The sequence below is a fragment of the Sorex fumeus genome, unplaced genomic scaffold, assembly GCF_029834395.1.
Source record: "Sorex fumeus unplaced genomic scaffold, SorFum_2.1 ptg000093l, whole genome shotgun sequence".
Lineage (NCBI taxonomy): Eukaryota > Metazoa > Chordata > Mammalia > Eulipotyphla > Soricidae > Sorex > Sorex fumeus.
In genome coordinates this window covers 6371162-6380300 of record NW_026606150.1, presented here as the reverse complement: position 1 = coordinate 6380300, position 9139 = coordinate 6371162, and the positions used below count along the sequence as shown (strand labels likewise).

General features: G+C 52.1%; 1 non-coding gene across 1 annotated transcript; it reads right to left on the bottom strand.

Annotated features, from left to right (window-relative positions):
* Positions 1 to 8306: 8306 nt before the first annotated feature.
* TRNAI-AAU (transfer RNA isoleucine (anticodon AAU)) lies at positions 8307 to 8380 on the bottom strand. Its single transcript has one exon. It is a non-coding gene; the product is annotated as a tRNA-Ile (tRNA).
* Between the last annotated feature and the right edge of the window lie 759 nt (positions 8381 to 9139).

The following is a 9139-nucleotide window of genomic DNA, read 5'->3' as shown; positions in this document are numbered from 1 at the left end:
TGTGAAACTGTAACTGATAAAAGCTACAGCCAGAGGCCCCAGGACTTTTCTTTTCCTTTTTTTTTCTTTTTGGGTCACACCCAGCGATGCTCAATGCTCAGGGGTTCCCCTGGCTCTGCACTCAGGAATGACTCCTGGCGGTGCTTGGGGGACCATAAGGGATGCCGAGGATTGAACCCGGGTCGGCTGCATGCAAGGCAAATGCTCTACCCACTGTGCTATGAATCGGCCCCCCTCACCCGCCTCGCCGTCTCTTTCAGGGCATCATGGCGTCCCATCCACGAAGAACTAATGAAGGAGCTTAGGGGACTCCTCGGCCATTTCCCCTGACCTCCAATGGCTCCCCAGGCCCCAGAGAAGGAAATGGCCCTAGGATGAGATGTTTCCCCTCCACAGCCACCACCTGGCACACCTCAGACCTGCAAATACTCTCAGGAGTCAGCAGTATCCCAGCCTGCCAGGTCCCAGGCGCACCATCAGCCAAGCAGGAAGGATGTCCAGCCTGCTGGTCACTCACAGGGCGGGTACATCCCTGACACACTGCAGACTTTCCCAGACCTAGGTCCTTACCAGGGGACCATCGCCAGCCTCCTCTAAGACCTCCAGGTCTCAATGCCCAGGTGGCAGGTTTAGGGGAGTGGACACAGGGAAGATAATCAACCTCCCCCATGACATGGGAGCTGAGGGTGCCGGGGACTCCCTTCTCCTGCGTTTGGGGAGCACTCTTCTGGTCAGAATTTGAAGGGACAGACTCATCTTTCATATTGACGAGCACTGGCCGAGAGAGAGAGGACAGGGGTGAGAACATCGTTCTTCAATGAGACCAGCGGATGGTCAGAAATGGCCAGAAAGTGCCAGAGAGATAGCACAGCACGGAGGGCGTTTGCCTTGTACGTGGCCAACCTGGGTTCAAACCCAGCATCCCATATGGTTTCCCCAAACACCGCCAGGAGTGATTCCTGAGTGCAGAGCAGGGAGAAACCCCTGAGCATCACTGAGTGTGACCTAAAAAGTGGAAGGGGAAAAAAAAGGCCAGTAAATGAAATTAATAACCACTTTGGTGGGGCTGGAGAGATAGCACAGCGGGGAGGGCATTTGCCTTGCACGCGGCCGACCTGGGTTCGATTCCCAGCATCCCATATGGTCCCCTGAGCACCTTCAGGAGTAACTGCTGGGTGCAGAGCCAGGAGTAACCCCTGTGCGTCGCCAGGTGTGACCCAAAAAGCAAAATAATAATAATAATAACCACTTTGGGGTTTTTTTTGGCCATAGCTGGCTGTGCTCAGGGTTCTGATTCTGAGCTCAGGGATCACTTCTGGGGGGGCTCCAGGGACCATATGGGGTGACAGGAAACCAGGTCTGTGGCATGCAAGGTAAGTGTCGCTCAGCCCCCCAGTAACTGCTGCAATCCAAAGTTTGACTTCCATCCCGCGGGCTCCCCCCCCCCCCCCATCTGTAGAGCCAATAAGGGCTTTTCCTTGACCTGTTTCCATAAAACAGGCTGAGAGCGGAATCCACTGGAAAGGTTGAGAAACTCAGGATTAGTCCCAGTGGGGGACGGGGATAACTTTGCCCTGGGGACAGTCCCCTCTTTCTCAGCCTCGCATCTGCTGTCCTCCCGTGACTCCGGTCAGGTTAGAGAAACAGCGAATCCATCCAGGGACTCTGCGTGTAGCTCTGGGCGTGCGTGTGACCGCTTCTGTGTTTATAGTCAACTCACCTGTGTGGGAGATTCTGAGATGTCCCCAACTGGCTAAAACCAAAATCAAAGCCCTGAGTCTATCCAGACACACGGAGCCAGACACATTATTACTGGAGAACAAGACAAAGTGGAAGTTAGCTTCCTCAAGAACGAGGGGCCAGAAAGTGCAATGGGCAGGGTGCTTGCCTTGCACGTGGCCCAACGGGTCGATCTTCAAGCCCCCATAGGACCCCCCAACAAAGAGTGATCCCTGAGCACAAAGCCAAGAGTCAGCCCTGAGCACCGCTGGCTTTAGCCCCCAAACAACCCTCTCCCAGAAATGAGGTGCTTTCGTCATTGTCTGTGATTTTGTTGGATAGCAATTAAACTGAAGAGTCTAAATTGGAAAACAAGCCCAGAAAAATGAAAAGTCTTGACCTAAGTTCCCTTTCAGGGAAATTTGAAAAATCAAAAAGAACTTCTTAAGGGCTGGAGCAATAGCACAATAGCACAGTGGGTAGGGCGTTTGCCTTGCACGCGGCCAACCCGGGTTCGATTCCCAGCATCCCATATGGCCCCCTGAGCACCACCAGGGGTAATTCCTGAGTGCAGAGCCAGGAATAACCCCTGTGCATCGCCAGGTGTGACCCAAAAAGCCAAAAAAAAAAAAAAACCAAAAGCTTCTTAACCCTGGGCAGGCAGAACAGTGCCGTTTGCCCTTCTATGTGGAATTTGGTTTTGTTCTGTCGGAGCTTATTTATTGTTCGGTTGGCGTGGCTGTATTCAAAATCTGGTTTTGACCTAGCTGAAATCCAGTTTTGTTCCTTTTTGGGTCACTGGGAAATTCAACTTTCCCCACCTAACAGCATCCTGGGCCATCCCCGAGAAGGCTGGAATAACCTTTTGTTAAGTTATGGCCCAGAAACAAGACAAGAAATGATTTTCCGTAGCAATAGTGCCTGGCCTGTTCATACTAGCATGGAGGAAAGATGGTCCCGCAATTGGGTGTCATAATACCTCTCTGCTCTTACAATTACAACTGTTTTGTCAAAGAGCTCAGGTTCTTGAGTTGTTGTTTATTTGGTTTTTGTTTTAGAGCTACACCCTGAGCTGCCCGGGGGGTTACTCCTGGCTCTGCACTCAGGGATCTCTCTTGGAGGGATCAGGGTACCCTACGGGGTGCCGGGGATTGAACCCAGCCCTCCCCACTGTGCTATCTATCGCTCTGGCCCCTTAAGGAGCTGATACGAGGGATGCGATGCTTATGCCCGGGTTTCCATGCCATTGCTTCACCAAAACTCCTCTTGGCAGGGTTCGGCTTTCTCTTAGGGCTTAAGGGGGGGAATGTCATATGTCACACTCAACAGTAGAACCAGACAAATTGGAAAACCTGGAACAGCATGGAAAGTATGAATCCGTCGCTCGTCCTGCATCTGTCTTTGTGCCTTGGCACCACCAGTGCTGTCTATGCCATCCTTCTCGCTGCCTGTAATAACGTCCCTGCAGCTGGGGCCAGTTTCCTCCTCCCCGGGGTAAGGGCTGGGTATCAGGGCCTTACACAGGTTACAGCTTACAAGTTCGGAAGTTGCTAGTTGAAGGGCTGAAATGTTCTAGCAATAAAAATAAGGACCTGAGCACCAGGGAAGCAAAATACTTATGGTAAAAGGGGATGTTAAAAACAGGAGTACTGGGGACCAGAGCGATAGCACAGCGGGTAGGGCATTTGCCTTGCATGCGGCTGACCCGGGTTCAATCCCCAGCATCTCATATGGTCCCCCAAGGAGTAATTCCGCCAGGAGTAATTCCTGAGTGCAAAGCCAGGAGTAACCCCTGAGCATTGCTGGGTGTGACCCAAAAAGCAAAAAAAAAAGAAAAAAAAACACAGGAGCACACCGGGGCTGGAGCGATAGCACAGCATGTAGGGTATATGCCTCGCACACGGCCGACCCGGGTTCGATTCCCAGCATCCCATATGGTTCCCCAAGCACTGCCAGGAGTAATTTCTGAGTGCAGAGCCAAGAGTAACTCCTGAGAATCGCTGGGTGTGACCCAAAAAGAAAAAACAAAAAACAAAACAGGAGTGATCCTTGGCGCAAGCCAGGACTCAGCCCTGGGCACTGCCCAACCAAAAAAAAGAAGACAATCTGTGGAAAGAGTTCTCTTTCAGGGTCAAATTGGTCTTTTCCTAAAGGAGGAGAAGAAGAGATAAAACAGAAACTTAGGGGGGAAAAAACAAGGAAAGGAATGTGACCTTCAAACTCAACAAACTAAGAAATTTAAAACTTTGTTTCTTTCCTCCAAATTGTGTGTTTTCGGAGATAAGAACTTAAATTGTATTTAAGGCTTTGTTTGACTATCTAAGCCGCATATATGACTGAAGGGAGCAAAACTTTTAAAAACATTTAGTTAAGCAAAAGCAATATTCTAACTACTTACCTTGAAGCCGAACTAAATAAAGTCTCATTAACCTTGAGTAAGCAATTTTATTCAGTGAGTGAACAATTATATTCGGATAGCAGGAGAGAGAGAGAGAGAGAGAGAGAGAGAGAAAGGAAAGTCATTTTAAAATACAAACTTCAGAGAATCTTTCTCCATGTTCACTGGGAACAGAATGCGAAAGAATATAATAGAATATGCAAACAAGCTTAATCTTATTTGCCTTCTTAAATTCTGTATTGCTTCTGTTATCTGTGTCATTTTGATTAAGTGGCAAAATTAATTGTGTCATAAGAATGTGTAGGGGAGGGTTATTTGTTTAAGTTTGGGGGCCAGATCCGGAGGTGCTCAAGGGTTACTCTGGATCTGTACCCAGGAATCGTTCCGTATTCAGAATGTCTAAGTGTCACACTTGTTCACGCTTTTTGCTTTTTTTCCGCCTATCACGCATATTGTTCCCACCCCCGACTGATTTCTGGGCCCCTCGGAGGGGATCATGAGACAGCCAACAAGTCAGTCATGAGTGTTAAGGCTTTTCAGCTTGAATTTCTCCATCAAAACTCGTGTGGCTTAGCAAAGAGTTCAAAGTAACTCAGAATGAGGCTGAACAAATGATTTGAGTTACGGGGAGGCCCCGGCTGTGAAAACAACAGCCCTCGGTAGTTGAACAGAGCCTTCATTCCATTTTGCCAAAGATGGGGCATTCCTTGTAAACCATACAACACAACCCCACACAACCCTGGGTCAGGCTATTGTTGAACAGTCCCCAAACTTCTCTCTTGAAAAAAAAAAAAACAGAAAAAAAGGTGTTTGGAGTCCTCTCCCTTTGGATCCATATTTTGTTTATTTAGTCTTTTTGGGTCCCAACTGACAACACTCAGGGGCTACTCCTGGCTCTGCACTCAGTAGTTACTCCTGATGTTGCTTGGGGGATGATATGGGATGCGGGGAATTGAACCTGAGTCAGCAATTTGCAAGGCAAGCGCCCTTTCTTCTGTGCTATCACTCCAGCCCCCTCTGTCCCCTTCGGTCTTTAGCCTTATGTGCTGATCATTTTCTGTTTAAATTAGGCATTGTGGCCAGAGAGAGAGAGGACAGTGGGCAGGGAACCTGTCTTGCACGTGGCTGACCCAGGTTTTGTTCCTGCACCCCATTTGGTCCCTCGAGCTTTGCCAGACACGATCCCTGAGCATCGCCAAGCGTGCCCCCCCCCCCCCAAACAAACAAGAATAAGCAAGTTGTTCATTTGGAATTTGCATTTGCAGTGGGCATCATTATAACCCCACAAACCTTAAGAATGGAGCCCGGTATGGTCTGGGGAATGGAGGGGAACAGGGGAGCTGCTCCCTTGGGGTGATTATATGCCCCCTGTGCCTGTAGGTGCCTGTAGGACCCCCTGGTTGCCATCTAGAAGGGCCAAACCTTCCCACAATACGGCACCAGCAGGGGCGTCCAATTCTGGAGCCCCAGAATCTAAAGATTAACAATGCCCCCCACCCTCCTCCCCAAACGCTGGAGCTGGCGAGGACCCGACGTGCCCCAGGAGTGACGGGGACCGAGGAAGTTGGGACAGAGCCGCAGAGAGGCAGGTCGCTTCCTCCTGGGCTCTGCTTTCTTTCATATTTTTGTTTTTGGGTTACACCCGGCGATGCTCAGGGCTTACTACTGGCTCTACACTGAGGAATTACCCCTGGTGGTGCTCAGGGGACCATATGGGATGCTGGGAATCAAACCCTGGTCGGCTGCTTGCAAGGTAAACACCCTACCCGCTATGCTTTCGCTCCAGCCCCTCTGCTTGCTTTCACAGTCTTCACTCTGACTCGAACCTGGGCCTGGGCCACGCTGGGAACCCCAGAGCTGCAGGCCTCAGCGCCCTCGGCCCATCCGGCCCTCCAGAGAGAGCGAGGGTGTGGGGGCTCACGTACACTGGGTTAAAGAGCTTGTAGGGATGAGGCCAGAGGTCAGTGATGGACAGAGTAACACGGTCCTTAAGGCAAGACTTATGCAAGAGATAAGGGTGTGTGAGGCCCCAGCTCTGGCGGACGTTTCTGGTTCCTTCAGCTCCTAATCCTTTAGCTAACAGCGCTGTCCAAACCCCAGCCCCGGGTCTCAGCGCAAAGGCTGAGAGACAGTGCAGGGGTCTGATGCTTGCCTCGCAAATGGCCAACTTGGGTTTGATCCCCAATGCCCCAGAGGGTCCCCTGGACCCCAGCACAGGATTGATCCCCGAGCACAGAGTCAGAAGTCAGCTCTGAGCACGGTCGGGTGGGGCCCCTCCCAAACAACAACAGTAAAAGGCCCTAGCTTGCTCACCCCGGAAAACCCCATTGTTGTTTTGTTTTCTTATTTTGTTGTGTTGGGGGGCCACATCTGTGGATCTGGTGCACCTTCCCTGACCCCCTCCCCTTCATCTTTTTGTTTCGGGGCCACACTGGCAGAGCTTAGGGGTGACCCCTGGCTCAGAACTTAGGGGTCACTCTCAGCGGTGTTCCAGGTATCAGGGGGTGCTGGGGTGAATTCTGGGCTCCCACAGGCAGAGTGTCTGCTCCTGGTCCTTTTACCTCTTTCTTCTCTCTCTCTCTCTCTCTCTCTCTCTCTCTCTCTCGCTCTCTCGCTCTCTCTCTTTTTTTTTTGCTTGATTTGGGGGGGTCCCACCCAGCGATGCTCAGGGGTTACTCCTGGTTCTGCACTCAGGAATTACTCCTGGCGGTGCTTGGGGGACCATATGGGATGCTGGAGATTGAACCTGGGTTGGCCACGTGCCAGGCAAACGCTCTACCCGCTGTATTATCACTCCGGGCCTCTTTCTTCTCTTTCTTCCAATACTGTTTCTTTGTTTCCTGCTGATTTCTTTTTTTTTTTACATTAAATTTACTTCTCCCCTTCTTGGTGATCTTTCCTATTCTGTCTGATTTTCCGAGGAGCCACCGAGACTGGCCCTCGGGCACCTGCGATCAGCACCAGTGTCCCTCAGAACGAGCCAGGAACTGCCTCCCCAGCGCTCAAGACACTTGTTTGCTTCCTGCGGGATGTGCTGGCAACGGTCACAGTTCCAGAGGGGGGAGATCGATAAGGCAGAGTTCCGGCCAGGAAACTGACCTCTCCTGTCAGCCGAGGCGTGAGAGGCCAGAAGTCAAATTGTTCAATCACCTGCTTCATTTCCTGGTCACCTTCGGAGGCATGATTGAGTCAGGAGGTGACAGACCAGCAGGTAGCGCAGCTACGGTGGGGCAACACGCCCAGGTGCCAGCAGTGTCTGACCATCACCATGTGGGACACTGCTCCATGTCATCCCTCTGGAACCGAGCGGCAGCCCCACTGCATGGTGACCAGAGAGCAAAGCTGGGTATCCCTGTCCTGTGCTCACCCCCTCCACCTGCCTCCTGCTAACCAGAACATTCTTCCTCATTTTACAGATGCCAGTGCAAAGTTGCCACGCTCATTCTAAAAATAGCAGCACAGGGGCTGAGGGCAGAGTCAGCAGTAACCCCTGAGTGTCACCAGGTGTGTCCCCAAACCAAAAATCAAAATAGAATTAAAAAAAATTAGCAGCACAATGAAAAAAAAAAGTGTCAGGCCAGGGAAGTAGCTGGATGGACGAAGCAAGCTCTGCATGCCAGAGGCCCGGGTGACACCACAGTGTTGCAAGGTCCCCAGCACTGCTGGAAGTGGCCCCTGGACGCCAACCGGGCATGGCTCCAAAATTGAAAAAGTAAAAACTTTCACACATTCTAACGGTCACATCCCACTTTTTGGTTTTAGGCCACACCTGGCGATGCTTCGAGGTTACTCCTGGCTATGCGCTCAGGAATTACTCCTGGCGGGACTTGGGGGACCATACGAGGTGCTGGGGATTGAGCCCCGGGTTGGCAGCATGCCAGGCAAGCGCTCTTCCTGCTGTGTTACGGCTCTGGTCCCCCGTTTTCTAATGAACAGAATCGGCCAAAAGTGTGCAGTGACAAACTACAACACCCTGAAGGAAAAAGTGAGCAAAAGGGAATGCCCTGCCACAGAGGCGGGGTGGGGTGGGAGGGCTACTGGGTACATTGGTGGTGGAGAATGGGCACTGGTGGAGGGATGGGTACTTGATCATTGTATAACTGAAGCCCAAGCACGAAAGTTTGTAAGTCTACCACTGTACCTCATGGTGTTTCACTAATAAAAAATAAAATAAATAAATAAACCACACTGGCCCATACAGGGATCGAACCTGCGACCTTGGCGTTATTAGCACCACGCTCTAACCAACTGAGCTAACCGGCCGGCATGGGCTGGACCAATAGCACAGTAGTAGGGCGTTTGCCTTGCACGCAGCCAACATGGCCAACCCGAGTTCGATTCCTCCGCCCCTCTCAGAGAGCCCAGCAAGCTACCGAGAGTATCTTGCCCGCACGGCAAAGCCTGGCAAGCTACCCGTAATGTATTTGATATGCCAAACACAGTAACAAGTCTCACGATGGAGACGTTACTGGGCCTGCTCGAGCAAATCGATGAACAACAGGAGGACAGTGACAGTGAGATAAAGTGTGCAGTGACCTCCCAGTGCACACAGCCGGCACTAGGCCCAGGGAAGCTGCTCCCTTCTCCGGGCCCTGGGGAGAAGCGCCGGAGGCTCGCAAAGAGGCCCAAGTATTGCTGCAACCCCTACTGCTCAGGAAAAGCCTGGTGCCCCTGTGCCACACGGCCCCCAGCCCCAGGTCCGGCCCCCACACCAGGCAAACCCAAAGCCCAGCCTGGGCGCATCTTCCTGAGGCTACAGCGCGCATGCGCCAGGCTCTGGCCGGTCTCGGGACAGGCTCACGTGCAGTTTCCGGAACAGCCCAACAGGATGGACATGCGCAGGCGAGGAGCTGGTCCCTAACGCCTGCAGCCGGCGTCTGCTGGGCAGTGGTCACTCAGCTAGGTGCTTTCCAGCCTGGAAAGTCACTGTCACCGTTGGCCCCTGCCGGCACTTCGCCTGTGTCCTGTCTCTGAGCTGTTTTCCCGGCCTCCCGAGGGCCCCACGGTCACCTGCTCAGCACG